This window comes from Calidris pugnax, unplaced genomic scaffold (assembly GCF_001431845.1).
Source record: "Calidris pugnax isolate Ruff unplaced genomic scaffold, ASM143184v1 scaffold180, whole genome shotgun sequence".
Lineage (NCBI taxonomy): Eukaryota > Metazoa > Chordata > Aves > Charadriiformes > Scolopacidae > Calidris > Calidris pugnax.
Window position 1 is genome coordinate 1,879,579 of NW_015090916.1, and position 16,388 is coordinate 1,895,966.

The window sequence follows — 16,388 nt, forward strand, 5'->3', positions numbered from 1 at the left end:
TAGCAGCTTCTACAAATATTCCTGTCTCCCTGGGAGGTTTGGTCGGTGAGGTCTGCTCTCCCTCTAGTGTCCTGACAACTGGGGTTGCTGCCAGAGCTGCTCCTCCAGCTCCAGCAAGAAAGGTGAAGGGCCCTTCACAGGCAAGATTTAGGTTTAGTCCTTGTCTACATGTAGCGGGTTTTGTTTGAGCTTTTCTCCCAGGCACTTGTAAGAGCCAGTGCCTAACTTCTGAGCTGGAAGACCATTTTGATCCCTGCTACTCATCTGTGCATGGACAGAAGCCCCTGCCCCCTCCCTGCCTGCTGCCCAGATGTGAAGCAAACCATTAGCAGAAAAAACAAGAGAGTTCACACTTCTGTGAAGTATTGGCTCCAGCTGTTATAACACAGTGCTCTACATATTTTCTCGGTATAAATGCTGAAAAATATATTTTAGTATTTTACTACTTCATCCCTGGTTGTATTACCAAAGATAAAACCAGAAAAGTGGTAAATCTGATGCCTTGTGTAGAATGAATGTGCAATTGGGCAGTTCAGGGGCAGGAGGTTGAATCCTGGTAACTACTGCTCAGCGCTGAAAGTACTTGAGTAGATGAAAGGAAACCTTTTCCTGTATGGCCCCACTGTATGTATTTTCCTAAGGAACACGTAAGTCAATGCCACCTCCATCCTACTTGACTTCATGTGAGTGGACAGTCTCACCAGACAGCAGTGTCTGAATTTCTGTCTGCTTGATGGAAGCCTCCTACGATTAATGCCAGTGCCATTCATCAACAGGAGTGACCGATGCAGGTTCATCTGGCTCAGTCCCTGATGCAGAGCCAGAAGCAGCCATACCCTTCCTTCATCTCACCCTGCCTTTTCACAGAGGTGTATGTGACCACCTCAGAAGCAATGCTGAGCTGAGCTGGACTGACAGAAGCCAGAACTCCAGCCGATCGGGCATTAGTTCGGTCCAGGTCCCTGTCCTCCTTGCCCCTATGATAACCCCTGCTCTGTGACCTCTATCAAACATTGGCATCATCTGCTTAAAGACCAGCAGTGAAGCCTTGCTCTTCCACTGGATTCTCAGTACTACAGCACCAAATACTATTATCAGTGCAGTAAGTTACTTGAATGTAAACCCTCTCAAGAACTGAAGGCCTGGTAATTTCATTTCTGCTCTAATAAGCTTTGTTCAGAAGTTTTTATTCAATTTCAGAATACTTTTCAAGCTAGAGGCTACATTCCACACTAATCTCCTAAGCAGACCTGTCAGGTTTCATGGGGGGGGTCAAGAAGGGAATGAAGAAGAAATTCAAGCAACATGCAGTCTGCCTGAAAATCCAACTTGAACAGTTCCCGAATAGAGTCTTTGTCCAAGTTTATATCCCTTCAGCCATTGGGTGCAATCAACAGATTTCAAAGACAGCTTTTCCTGGAAGAGCCACGAATGGCATGTTGTTCTGCCTTCACTTTGCCTTTGCTTTTCACAGCAAGTCTGTTTTATTGTTGGCTAGCAACTGAAGGAAACCTAAAAAGCTCTTGCACTGCTCCTGGAAGTATGCTCTGTTTTGAAAGCAGAACCTTGAAGCTTAGCAAAAGTTCATCAAATGCAGTTTCTTGAGTGCAATAGTAAAATATTCATACATTACTGTTTTTAAAGGGGGAAGAAAACACTAAGACTTTTGCATGCTTATCTAATAATCAAATTTACTGTAACTTGGCCTGCTACCCTTGTCTTAATAATTTTGAGAAGTAACTTTTTGGAAATCAGACAATCTAACCTGAGGATCAGGTAGTCAGCATTTAGGCTTGGAATATGCTTCTCATTTTAAAAAACAGATTTTCAGGGGAGCCTGACTGGGTACAAAGCGGAAGCATACTTTTTTCCCTCTCTTTTTTTTGTTATTTTCTTTAAGGACACACATTTTTTTATCTTTGGAAACCCATTGAGAAAAAGTAAATCTGGGGCACAAATAACAGTAGGATGCAAAAAATCTCTGGATAGCCATTCTAGAGAGCGGGGCTGTCAGCATTGTACAGCACTACAGCAGCAAGGTTTACTAGAAGGTTCCATTTGATGTTTTGTTCCTCCATTTCCTATTAAAATTCAAACCTCTTGCTGAACAAATTTCCCCAGAGGCAAGATCCTCTGAAGGTTTCTTGCCCCTCCAATGAAATGCCTGCCTGTCTCAGAGCTGAGGCTCTGCCTGTGTTTCAAAGCAGCCAACAAAGAGACTACCTTGGACTTCAGGACATGCCAGCCTGGGCTCCCACTGGCTGCCTCACAAGCTGCAGCTGTCTGGTGTGTATAAGTCAGGGTCTCTTACTATCAACGGGCAGGGGAAGGATTCAGCAGGGAATGAGAAGGAAGTCGTTTATCTATCAGAGCCTGATATTTCAGAGTTTGCTGGGCAGTTTTCAAGAAAGGGAGAGCACAGCTTTGGCAAATTTGAATGGCCCAGATTAGCTGCTAATTGGCATTTAGCAATTTGGAATGGACCAAACTTGATGATACACATGGGAAGGAGCCATGGCAGGCACCCAAGGCACAGAAGTGAGGCTGTTCCTGCAAAACCCAGTCTTCCCTCACTGGAAATGCATCTAAGTGAGAGACATAGCTGGCCACGTGAAAAGTAGGGCGTTGAAGGAAAAGTCTCCTATCTACCCTCTCAGGCTTTTTCATTACTGAATAATGGAGGAAGGGAAGAAACTTTCTGCCTTTCTGCTTACCCCTGTACGAATTCACAGGAACACAGCTGCCAAAAGTGCAGGCAAAGAACCCTGGCTGAGCTGTCATCAAAAGGAGTGTGAGTATGCTTCTGTATGATTTACATTTTGTGGCTTTTTTGGTATTTGTTTCTCTCATTTTCCAATTCTCTCCACTAGATTTAAAATTTGTTAGTGACCTCATGAAAGGTTAAAGTAGCAGGGAAATCTGACAATAATTTTTGCTCTCTATGGCTTTTCTGTACCAATCCTTCTCCCTCCCTCTTTCGTTCTCTTCCCTGCCTAGAAACAAAGGGATTTTTCTCCTTCCTTGGATTTTTCCCAAGTCTTTCTCATTCCCATCTGATTCTAAATTGGGACCACACCAAGATGCTTTACACGGTGAGCATTGACTCAGCATTCAATAGCAAACATGTCCTGATTTTTCTCCCCTTGATTAATTTTGTTAGAGAGGTGATGAACTCCACCTCTGACCTCCCCTCCCTGCCTGTCAGTCAGCTTTCACTGATGCAGGCAGCTTTTAAGCAACTCTAGTAACTCAATCATCCCTGCAGAGACTTTTTGTGGCTGGGAATAGAACATCTTCTGTCCACAATGGGGAAGTCAGATTAATGACTCTGAGTGGCCCCAGTGATTTCAATATTCATGTTGTGGGTAGATGTGCTAATACTGATATAAAGACCTACAGTATCACACTGCAACATTGCTAATTAACTTCACCTATGGTCCTTGAAGCCTACACTGAGTAAGCTCGATCATGTGTGATGAGTAAAATTCCTTGGCTGTTTTTTTTTCCTCTCCATTTCACTCCATATCACTGTACTGTTCCAGTGTCCACAGCAATGCTTTTGAATACTGCTGTGGTTTTGCAGTCTAGTTTCTGGAAGCATCACGCTGTCTGCCTGTTTGAGACCTGGCCCTCCTTTTTTGACATCAGGCTTCACCGCCATCCCTCAGCCATGCCTCAAAGTTCAAGCTTTTAGTGCTCCAAGGACAACTCTCATGAATACATAATCTCTCAAGGTGCACTGCGTACCACCCTGCAGGTCAGATCAGAGGGCCTTGCGGAGAGCGAGCTGTGTGGAAATACAGGTCAGGTGGCAGGCAGAGCACACTTCGGAAACCAGGCAAGTCCCCGCAAAGTAAAACACAGGTAAATGTCATGAAGCCATGGGGACTGGGGCTGTCTATGAAGCAGTCACATACAAAGCTCTGAGATGGTGTTGGTACAGACTTATATTTCCTCTCCTAGTGCTTAAGAAAACCCATTGAAGACCACCGTTCTGAGGCACTGAGGGCCAGAGGAACACGAGTGGACATGACTTCAAGAAGCCCCATGTAAGTTCAGGTAGGATTTTTTTCTCATGTATTCTGGGAGTAACAGGCCCTCCCCACATACCCTTCCCATCTATTCCTATCCAGATCTCTGTCTGTCATGGTCAGCGTGGGCGGAGCTGAGCATTTCTCTAGCTTTAGCAATTTTGCTGCCAAGGCTGCAAACCCTCCAGGCACCAATAAATGAATAGAGCTCCACTCCCATCTTTTCTAATCCATGTCCTTCTTACTCAGTCACCTGCCAGTATTTTTTTTCTACCTTTCCTCTAGCTCCCTGTTGATAATTCTGTAATGTTTTTCTCAGCAGATTAACTCTTTACTATGTGAACACCAGAATTAATTCATTCCTGTGTCTAGTGGCAGCACCTGGAAGCCCTCAATGGGCCTAGAAACCCATCTGTTAAGCACTGTACAAATACGGACTAAGAGAAGCAGGGTTCGTTCAAAGAGCTGGCAAAGAACTTAACTCTGTCCAGAGCTTGATACAAGAAGTGTGGACTTTAAAAAGGCTACCAGCCAAAGTTTTGGCTTTACTTATAATTTTTAGAAGTCCTAGGATTTAAAGGACAGGAATAAACAGAATTGTGGAGACATTTACACTCCCCCCCCCCCTTCTATTAATAGCAGAGGGTGTTTATATAGAGAAACCGAAAAAGCCCTAGATAGGACTCTGCTGTGGGAGCTGACAGTCATACAATTTATTTGATCAGAGAATCTATTTACCAAAAGGGACCGCTATTAAAGATTATGACAGTGTTTGGAAAAGCAGACCTTGATGTGCAAGGTTAGCTCCGCAAACCCTTACCCCTGAGAGGAGGCTTGCTGGCAATGACAGGTTCTCAGGTCTAGACGAGTGGAGCTAAAGAAAATCTCAGCCCCTGGTGCGTTCTGACAACCTGTCTGTCAGCAGGACACCTCCTGCACCCTCACAGCTGCCGCCCTGCACATCACTTCAACTACTGAAGTCTTGCCTGAGCAAGCCATGTAACCCAGTCTTCCTAATCATTTGCTGTTTAACAAAGTTAACAAGTGAGATGCACTGAGGCCACCTGGCCCCCGCTATATGCTGCCTGGATCATGGCCAGTTTGGTCACACCTCCAAGCAGAGCTGACAGCATCTGGATTCAAAGTGAATTGCAAGGCAGCTCCTCACTTGAGCAGACTGTGGCTCATGAGGAAGACTGATTTCCAATGGGCTGACTGGTTGACTAAGCTTGGGCAGAGCAGATTTGGACACAGAGAGCATAGGGGCCAGTATTATTTTTAGTTCAACTAGACACCTAAGCTCCAGGTTATACAACATTGCCTTTTCTTCCTATCTGTCTTGGCTGCTTGAAATCACTGGCAGGTATTTCAGTTCATGAGTCCTTAGCTTTGTGCAAACATATTCTAATAAAGAATAGCTCAGTAAAATAAACTGCTTGCATGGGATACAATGTCACTGAGTAATTGCCCTCACTTCGCTCTGAGACATGCAAAGAGCAGCTTTCTTTCCATTCCTGGTGGAGAAATACACAGTTCGGCATGCCCTTTGGAGTCCCCTAAGGCTAGCTGGAGCCTTGGGAAGGAAGCAGCACTGGCCTCATTCGATTTTGTGCTGAAGGGAAATGGGGACAAACTCCGTACGCTTTATCCCAGAGGTATTTTGCCTTTGTCTTCCTGGTTGCTGTGGAGATCTGAAAGCGAAACAAATCTTTGTTTCGCATCCCCCCGAGCTCCTCCACTCTCCTCTCCCAGCCGTTCTGCATGAAAGCTGGGCAGGCGCTGAGCCAGAGCGTTGCAGCGCTAGGGGTTGCACTGACTGCCCGGAGCACCGCGCTCAAATATTCAGCAGCACGTTCGAGAGCGACTGGGCGTGGGTGCGCTGGGGAAGGTGAGAGCTGGCATAATGTGGATGCCTATCAGAGAAATAATGAGGGCATGGGGATCAGTGAGGAATGTCACTCCTGCGAGAACCTGATTCAGCTGAATCCATGTTGGTGAAAGGAGATAAAAGGGGAGGGAGGGGAAATAAAAGCTAAGGCAGCTTTATAGGCCTGCGTACTTGCACATACACAAATCAAGCAAGGGATTTACTCATGATGCAAACTGCGAAGGGGGCACAGCATACCCGATCCAGGTAGTGCAGAAAGGAGGAGCTGAGGGGCTGTATGTGGGAAATGGGGAAGGATCTGGGTCTGTGAAGAAATGCATCAATGCAAAACTGGAGAAAGTGAGAAAGGAGCAAAGATAGTTGAGTGGAAAGCAGGTCAAATTACCAAGCACAGAGAAGACTCCAGCAACCCGCAGATGTCCCGGGGGAAAGTCAAAGGCCCCTTGACATGCCATTTTCTTTAGAAGAATAATCTTCCAAAAATCATCTCTAAAAACCCACCCAAAACCGTTACTACTCTGCCAACAGCTTAACACTGCCCCTTGCCTCATCTGTGCTGCATTAAAATGGATGATCTCTTAACAACAGGTTAAAAGAGGAAAAAAAGGCATTACATCCAGAACAAGATAACCTGGCTAGATGGTAAGGCAATCAATTAACAGATAAAAGTGACAGTTCATTGCAGCAAGTAGGTGCACTGAGCACTAACTGGAAGGAACTGAGTAATACAGTGTTCATTTAGGCTGAAGCCAGGGTACACAGGGAAGCCGCAGTTCGGGATTCAAGTACTCCTGCACTGCACCTGCAGCACAACAGCAGCACAAACTCCCGAAGATCCCTGAAATGTTAGTGCAAGTTGTCTTCTATGGGGAAGAAGAAAAAAAAAAAAGGTTTTCTCCTGAAAGAAAATTAATTCTAGGGAAACATGGACTCTGATTAAGAAACTATTCCTCTGCAGTGAGGTTGAGATAAAAATTTTAGGTTTAAATCACTCTTTTGAAACTTGCTGACAAACATCCCTTTGTTTTGGCTCAAGTTGATACATTTGTTGTATTTGTTCTTCCACTTCAAAACAAACATCCTTATGTAAACAGAGCCAAAGCGCCTTTCAGTTCAGACTTTCTCCTGCACCATTCCTGCCTGTCCATTCCTGATCAACTCAAACTTTTTCAGGAAACATTTTTTAATTAGGATTTAGGATTAGTGACTAAGAGTTGTAACCAGGATTTGTAGCATCTCTGCCTCTATCTCCAGGCTGGAGTGGTGTCTGCAGGCAGGCTATTAGGCAGTGGTGTCAAAAAGGGCTGAATATTCAATAAGCAATCCCAGTTGCTATCTCTCTAACCGGCTAATAGACAGGTACAAATGAGGCAGGTTGCTTTGAAGCAAGGCACCAAAAAAGACTCAGGAGCTTCAAAGGAAAAAAAAGTCCTTGTCACCCTGAGCTATGACTTGGGAACCTTTTGCCAAGAAGCTAAACCACAAACACCTGCAAACCTGGAAATGGCAGTAGAGGAGTCAGTTCACAACCTGTGGGGACAGAGCTGTTTTATGGGTGCTTAGTTATCAGTACTCCTCCCTCCACTTCTATACAGACAGGGAGTAGCACTGTAACAGCTTGCCTGTCCTGTATCATGCAGCCAGCAGGCTACTGCTAAAAACATTTATAGTTTGATGTCTTCAAATCTTGCTCAAGCAAAGGTAGTACTATTAAAGGCACAAGTGACAAGTTTTTCCCCCAGAATTAAAGCAATGTATCTGTGGGAATGAAAGGAAAGATTCTTCTGCACCAGCCCAGAGATCTGAGCTACTGATCATAGAATTGTCTAGGTTGGAAGAGACCCTTGGGATCATCAAGTCCAACCATCTACCCTACTCTACAAAGTCCTCCCCTACACCATGTCCCTCAGTACCGCATCTAAACGTCCCTTAAACACATCCAGGGATGGTGACTCAACCACCTCCCTGGGCAGCCTGTTCCAATGCCCGACCACTCTTTCTGTGAAAAATTCCTTCCTAATGTTCAGTCTAAACCTACCCTGTTGGAGCTTGAAGCCGTTCCCTCTCGTTCTGTCACTAATTACCTGTGAGAAGAGACCAGCACCAACCTCTCTACAGTGTCCTTTCAAGTAGTTGTAGAGAGTGATGAGGTCTCCCCTCAGCCTCCTCTTCCTCATACTAAACAGCCCCAGCTCCTTCAGCCGCTCTTCATATGATTTGTTTTCCAGGCCCTTCACTAGTTTCGTTGCCCTCCTCTGCACTTGCTCCAGCACCTTGATATCTCTCTTGTATTGAGGTGCCCAGAACTGGACACAATACTCGAGGTGTGCCCTCACCAGTGCCCAGTACAGGGGCACAATCGCCTCCCTACTTCTGCTGGTCACGGTATTTCTAATACAAACCAGAATGCCGTTGGCTTTCTTGGCCACCTGGGCACACTGATCTCTCCTATCCACTGAGGAAACAACAAGCTCTCCCTACAGAAAGTTTGCCTGCCAACAAAACATCACTGGAGAACGAAAGAAATCACTTCAGAAACTTACACTTATCCTGAGATGTTCCCTATCAGGTTTTATGAACGTGGCTATGGACATGAGGAGTGATGGGGAAGCATTGATTTGGGACAAACTTGTCTCGTCCTTACATGTCTGCATGCAGAGTGCCTGAGGACCTCAGCAACAAAGTCCTGCAAGTTTTTGTGCTATGGAAGCTGACTGTCATAGATGGAAAGGCTGTTGAATCTCCTCAGTAGTATTCTCTTTTGATGGTTCTGTACGCAAAGGTATTTCCTAGGCAATGGGACACACAAAAAAAGAGCAGCCCTCAGAGACCTACTCTGGAGGGAACAGAGACCACTTTTCAAAGCTCCTAAGCACTTGAATTAGCGATGTTCAGCTGAAATACATGTGAAATTCTGCACATAATGAACTATATTTTTGATCTTTTTGTCTATCATACTGGATTTGATATATATATATTTATGATGTATCTACATACATATATACACATGCTCACTCATGCCATACTTCACTGTGATAATTTAATTAGAAAGGGCTTGCATATGAATGGCTTCCTGAATTTCCCATTGGAAATGAGTGTCAGAGGTGGGCTAGAGCCCACTAACTGCAGGGCATGTCAGTACTGTGTCCCTTTTGAGTATGGGTACACCAGGGGCTTGCAGACATGGTCATGCAACTGGGGGAACCACACTGCAGGATGAAAGCAGAAAACCCTGCAGTTTGGCCCCCAAGGATTACTGTTTGGAACACAGACATAACAGAGAACAAAAATCTGATGTTTACAGTATCAAAAACCTCGATGGGATCAGATTTATTTTCCTTCTCTGCAGATGTAGTGGTTATTAATAGAAACACAGTCAGGGTACTCTGGGAGCAGCTTTTACAGAGATTATGCCTTTGTAGCTGATTTTTAGTACTTGCTTAAGACCTCAGATTCTCTCCTGCCACATTCTTCCCACTCCTTTGCCTCCCTGAGCTGACACAGTGCCAGCTCAGCTTTGTATCCTCATTGGAACCTGAGCACCTGGGGGGCCTTGGCAGAGAATAGTCCAAAAAGACAGTAACATTTCTGCAGAGAAAATACCCCAAACATTGCAGAGCCCAGTCCTTCCAGATCTATGCTACAGCTATCCTCTCTGCAGTCATCTCACATTTACCAAGAGTGCTAAATGGATGATGGAAACAAAATGCCCTTCTCCTAGGAAGGTCAAGGGGCACCAGATGCTGATGCAAGGAGTCCCAGGCCCTGTGTTTCCCTGCAGAGCTTGCCACTGCAATGGCGTTTCACTGTGAAATACTGGACACAGGAAACAGGTTAGTAAGGATGGAGAACTGGCACTTCCTACCTAGTTACAAAATCCTATAGCACACATCCCCAGAGACAATATCCTCCTCTGTTTTAGTAAGAGACAGTATTATTTGATAATGAAACAGTAAACCACCTTTTCTTGGTTCTTTGGATGTTTCTCTCCCCCCTTTAAGACCTGAAGAAGTCTTACAGATCATACACCAGCCCTTTCAATTTATTATCATTCTGATTTAATCAGGACAGCTCTAGAGAAATTACAACCTGATCAAAGCAAAGGGAAGACAATGTGTACTGTCCTAATTTATTTTGGGTTATTTGTTTTTATACATATATACGCACAAAGCAAAACAACTTTGCATCAACAGCAGGAAAGCAAAGAAGTAAGAAAAATAGCACAGTAGTCAATGCTGACAACCTGCTAAAATTCCCACTGTCTCTGTGTGCAGTCCTGTTTTTTACTGGAAATGGGTAGCAGCTGCCAACATTGATTTTTGCCCACTTCTGGCACCACAGCAGAGATCCAGTTTCATTCATCACAAAGGTTTGAACATTTCCTCATATCTACTGAGGACAGGGAAGTAAACTGACTTTGCTGTCTTAGATTCGAGACTTAGATTCGATTCCTTTTTTCAGGTAGAAATCAGGTATCAGGGCTCAATTCTATTTTCACAGTGGACTTAGGTTTGGATCCTTAGATCCAGCAACAGTAATACTCTCTTCTTTACAAAACAGATCAAGCAAGCAAAAATTCTCCTAGACAGCTCCCATGGCAGCTCTTCCACAGGACATCAGTTACTCTTAGAAGAGTTTGTTAGAACAGCAACGAACACCCTCTTGTCATGGCAGAGCACAAGCACACAATTACCTTAGTTATGAATAGGAAACACTAATACGGGTTGTATATCAAGAAACTGCTTCGGAAGTTCTCCCTGCTCACATCGTACCTGAAGGTCCTACCAATTTTCAGCCTTGTTATGTTATAGCAGCTATGCTGGGCTAGCACAGAAAAGGTTTTCTAAACTTAATTTGCTGAATGCATCTGCCAGAGCAACAGAGTGTCCTGGAATCAATGTTTAATTACTTGTAAATCAACAAACTGATCTACAACAATCAGGGGAGGAAAAAAGTAACCAGGAGACTAGAAGACTTGAAGAACCTTGATGCATTCCTCTTCCAAGCACTGCAAAGTGCACAGAGAAAACCTTCGAAATGGCCCACAGCTCTCAGTTGCATAAAAAGGCTCCTCAGGAGAGGCTCCAGCAATAAAGATCACCTAGGAAATAGCAGGAAAAAACCTAAGGGGAGCGAGAGACATTAGAGTGGTACTACTTCTGCAAAGGTGACGGAAGAAACACAGAAAAGATTCTCTCTCTTTAGACCTAGTTTTTGTTCTGCAGTTGAGCAGCCTGCAGAGGAATAGTGCAGATCTAATTATCCGTGCTTGTCCTCTGCTCGGCTGGGAAAACCTGAAAACAGAGCTACCACCAATTCCCCTCCGGGACAGGCAGAACAACTTGAGATAGATTCATTGAGAGGAGTCATCTGAACGACTTCCCCTCCTTCAAATGAAGGAGTGACATTTTGCTGGCTTGTGTTTGTTTCAAAACTGCATTAGCAGTCATTGCCTGTCTGGCATGCAGGAACCAACAAAATGCAGTTAACCTCACATTTTGGAATCCAAGTTTCAGAAGACAAAGAATAAGCATCAAGGATTTTGCAGCAAGATTTTATGCAGTAGGATCAACCCAATCCAATTACCAAACTTGGCAAAGCAAAAATATACTGTCCAAAACGCCTCCTGCCTCTATGGCACCTAAAATTGCTATCACCACAGAAAACTGGGCTGGTTTTCCTGGGTGTGACCCAATGCCTTCCATGTGAGGGAACAATATTTATCAAGGTTCAGAACCAGATTTTTCAGTTTACATACACAACTGAGAAAATTCAACAAACATTCAACAAATTCATAGGAACTAGGGCAAGAAGGAGCTGCAAGAGCTTATCTAGTCTCTTTGCTGCCCCAAGGCAGGATCAACCTTCCCTGAACCATTTCTGAGAAAGTCTGTTACCTCATGTGATAAAGATCCTACCAATTCCTCAAACAATTTAATCCTTGAACAATCCTACAGCTAGAAACCTTTTCCTAATGTCTGACTTGAAACCAAACACTTCTGAATTTGCGCAGTGCACTATTAAAAAAAGCAGTGGTCAAAAAACTGACAAGCTCTGGGGCTTGTACTTAGCAGCAAGGGGAGAGGAATGGTTACTGGTGTAGGGGTGGCTATTGGACATATCTGCAATCCACTCACAAGAAGAACAGATGTGTATAAATAAATATTTAAGTAATAATTTTGAGTTACATCAAACGTTGTGTATAACCTTTCAGCTTTCTGTCTTTATCTGCCACACGGTTTTCAATAGATCACATAAAATCTCACAGCTGACATTACAGTAAATAACTGCCTCTAGCTTTCAGATGTCATTGCCGCTTTATCCCCCAACTCCCAGTTGCTGTCTGTACTTGTGGATATGCTAATGAACAGGAAACCTATAGCTGGCAAAGCAAGAATAGAGATCTATTGCTTAGCCTCCTAGCAACTATTATTCATGCAAGAGCTGAAATAATTACAATTGTCCTTCCTAGGCATTATAGCAGGATTCCTAGGATTTAACAGAAATGTCACGTATTGATTCATCATTAATTATTTGGCCATTAAGCAGAGAAAATAAATTTTAAATCCGAACCACAACCAAACCAAGCAGAGTTGTGGTCCGGTTCCATCATTCATTAAAGGATCACTAATTGATGTAGGGGATCATTGATATGTTGTATTTCATTACATCATGTACCAGTCACTTAATGGTTCCTGTAGTTACAGAAAACAGATTGCTGATTAAAAGAAATAAATTAAGAAATCAATGGGATTAGTCATAATTGATTTTCATAGCATCTGACCATCTTTAAGCAAGTAAAAAAACCTCAGTAGCTGAAGTGCTTGGGCAGATTGTATTGTTCTACATCTTGCACTCTTTTGTACTGGTGTCGAAAATGAAAATAAGCAATGCTGCAATGTCTGAAACCTTGTCCATCCTAAGGAAACTGTTTAGGGCCCATGAAACACAGGCTTGCAGCTCATCTCTTTCTGACAGTCATAGGGTTGCACAGTCCAGACTACCCTTGTTTTCAGGTGTGGGGTTTCAGGATTCACACACTGGCTTTTAAAATAAAACAATGAAACTATCTTCTTATGAAGAGGATGGTTTACAGAGAGATGTTGCAACAATGCTAACAACTCAGCCCTGTGCGTTCAGACCAAACGCCTACTGCTCTCTCTCCACTCTTCCCTTCCACAGCCAATTCCTCCTACCATGTGTCATCCATATTGTGACATGGTTGACTGCCAAGTCCTCAGGAGAAAAAACCAGCAAAAACTACTAGCCCCAACTAAAGAAACACTAATGACTCACATGATAACTAAGTTGGTATTAAAGTCACAATACTTCCTATTATCTGCAGCTGCTAAGCATAGTAAGGCACTGTTCTTGAAAAGCACCAATCATGGGCTAATACAACATCTGCTAAACCTTCACCTACCTTCCTTGCATTAGCTCCCTGTAATGCTGGGCTCAGCAGATCTCAAGGCAACTCAAACTACCTACTCACCCAAGTCATTTCATTGGCAATTGACTGAATCAAATCACAGCTACAGGACCAGCTTATTTTAAACACTTAAAAAATGCTGTCAGGAGAAGCAATGGTTTGAAGTACAAAATAACTAGCTTGATCTCCATCTGTCTTGGGGACTGATCATGGCCAGCTTTTCTCTGCAAACTATTCTTTCAGCTGAGACGTTCTCAAAATCCTTCTGTTCATGCTCATGCTCTTAGCACAGAATATGGGCAGACATTCAGAGGGGCTAAGAGGGGCAAGGTATTGTTTCCATCAAGTTATTCTGAAGCATTTTAAAAAAATCAGGACTTTTCACTTAACTTTAATTGGCTATAGAACATGACTATATGTACCACTAGGCACCTAAGCTTCAGTTTGGTGTAGAGAGGAAGGCACAGTATCAGACACGACTGAGACTGAGTATTGGATATATAAATAAAGCGTGGATGAGACTAATTATGTAAGGAACCTCCAGACTGAACAAGCACTCACACTGCCTGGCTGCACCAGCACCTGGCACTAAATTCACCTCTGCCTGTACAAAGCTCTGGTGGAAGGTCTCCTTTGGAGAACAAGCACAAGATGAGCAGCTGCTTGCAAAGCAGAGGAAGACAGCTGAAGCTTGAGGAGGCTTGCACAGGGCATGGTAAGTCTTCAAACTCTTTGTAGGGATAGCATCTACTATAGCCAGGAAAAAGTTATCTGCTTTCCAGCAGGTTGAATTCTACAATATGCACAAAGCACATGCATGGATGATCTCTGACTCTAGAAGCCAGTGGCAGATCGACTCTCAACAGCTCATAATGCTTATTCTGTTTTGCTTTTCAATAGGTGTGGGCACGTTCACAGTGATGCATGGTTCACCCTTGCCTCATCTAATGTGAAACATCCATTTGAGTTGAGATCTGGCTAACAACAGACAGGGAGACCATAACCTGTGGGTAGAATGGTGGCTTTGAGCATGATCATCGTCTGATATTTAAAAAAAGATAATTCCTAGTCTCAGCATAGAAGATGTCATTACAACTGTTTTAATGTGGTCATAAAACACAGACAAGCTTTGAAGGCTCATAATTCTTTCATAGAGATATTGTTTAAATATTTAATGCCCACATTAATGATATTGTAATCCTTTTGGAATATGTGAATTTGCACTCATTTGCATAAATTTTGACTTGCTGACGGTTTTGTTAAATCTCATTAAAAAGATGCCCTAGACGATGACTTGTTGTCACCAGGGTGTTTGCTAATTCTCACCACAATGCCTATGCCAACAACACTAGCACTTTAAAAGTAGCAGTGAGATAAAGTTCATAAAAGAGGCTGATGTCGCCTTTTTAACAGGGAACAGGAATGCTTTCCTTTCCTTTTTTTTTTTTTTTAATTATAAAATGCTGATCAAGATTCAACTCATTAGCCATGTCAGCCCCTGGGCACTTGGCTGACAAGAAAACATTGCAAGAACCGAGACCCTCAGAAATGACTGAAGGCAAAAGCTGGGCTGGGCCTCTCTGCTTAGAGTCATCTCAGCCCCTTCCCAGAGGTGGGCCATTGCCTACTGCGTTGTGCAGGCAGGCTCTTGCTCTCCAGCAACACGCCACTCGGCCACCTTCCCACCCTAAAACACACAGGTATCAATGCCAAAGAAAAACTGGAAGGCAAGTTAGGGAAAATCCCTCAGGATTCTTGCTGGATTGTGTTTCATTTTGTTTTAATCTCATTTCCTGAACAGCTGATATATTTGGTGTAGTGCCTTTAAACTTGAGAAGCCAGATGTTCCAGAATTGCCAAAGCCTCAGAAAAATTAATAAGATGTACTTTTGAGGTGCTCTTTACTACTATAGAATACTGGTTAGAACTGGATGAGTGAAAGGTCCTTTCCAACCTAGGTGATGCTATGATTCTATGCTTGTGACCTAAAAGGAATTACGAGCACACACTATGACTCTGTTTTTGCTCTGAAACTTCTTGAATCAAACAGGAAGTCCCGAGACTCAGCAAAGCCACCTTCTCTACTATAAGCATGCTAAAACATGGACAGGATATGCTGCCTCTGACCAAGACAAGTGATTTTAATTCTGACATGTTGATTAGCTCCTTCTTATGCTTTGAGGTTTTGGCAACTGAAACCACTGAATGCTGAAGTCTAATCCGTTCAGTGAATGGGAACTAGGAAGAGGCAATTCTATACAGAAAAAAAATTTCCACATTTATTCACTGAGAATATGATTTAGTTTACACTACTAGAGGAACAAGAAATAGTCCTACACTTATGCAGCTGGACAGGTACAATGGTTACTCTGTTAGAAAGCAATGGGCAAATGACAACCGTTCCTGGATTTTCTCACCTTTGTTTTTTCAAAGCCTAACTGATCTGCTTCCTGGGCTTCTAGGCAAGGTAAATAGTTTTACTAAAAACCTGGCCTGTTATTAACATGTTCAAAACAGCAGTAACATCAGGGTGGTCAGCTGAATGACATGATTGTCATTGGAAAACACATTTCAACCTGATGCTGCCCTAAGATATGGTAAAATAAGCTGTGTGTGAACTCTCCCCACTACATACACAAGAGGGGGGGGGGGGGAATATGCCCACTTAACCTTTGTAAAGGGAGCAGTTCACCATGCACAATGTGTTTTCATTTGCTGTCAGATGCCATTATCCAAATACAAAAGTGAAGGGAGGATTGGGGATGAACATTTTGGGGTCCAATAAGTTATCTACAGAAAGCTGGAACAAGAAATGGACTGTTCCCACAGCTTAGCAGGGAGCTGGCAGAGGACCACACCACACCACCCAGCAGACAGAGGTACTGAGGAATTATTTTTTAAATTTTTGTAGCATCTATTTCGACTCTAGATCTTGGGAAATCCCTAAGCCACGGCATATGGAGTATGTTTCCATTCTTGAAATATAGACCATGCTTTACCAATCACTCATGATATGCCACTGCATGTTTACATGCAATAC

General features: G+C 43.4%; 1 long non-coding RNA gene across 2 annotated transcripts; it reads left to right on the forward strand.

Annotated features, from left to right (window-relative positions):
- The first annotated feature begins 2,620 nt into the window (after positions 1-2,620).
- Positions 2,621-14,594, forward strand: LOC106892380. 2 transcript variants are annotated; one of them, XR_001412853.1, is made up of 3 exons: positions 2,621-2,791; positions 3,964-4,059; positions 14,249-14,594. It is a non-coding gene; the product is annotated as an uncharacterized LOC106892380 (long non-coding RNA). The 2 variants fall into 2 exon arrangements; XR_001412852.1 differs by lacking the exon at positions 2,621-2,791 and adding an exon at positions 3,758-3,864.
- Positions 14,595-16,388: the final 1,794 nt, after the last annotated feature.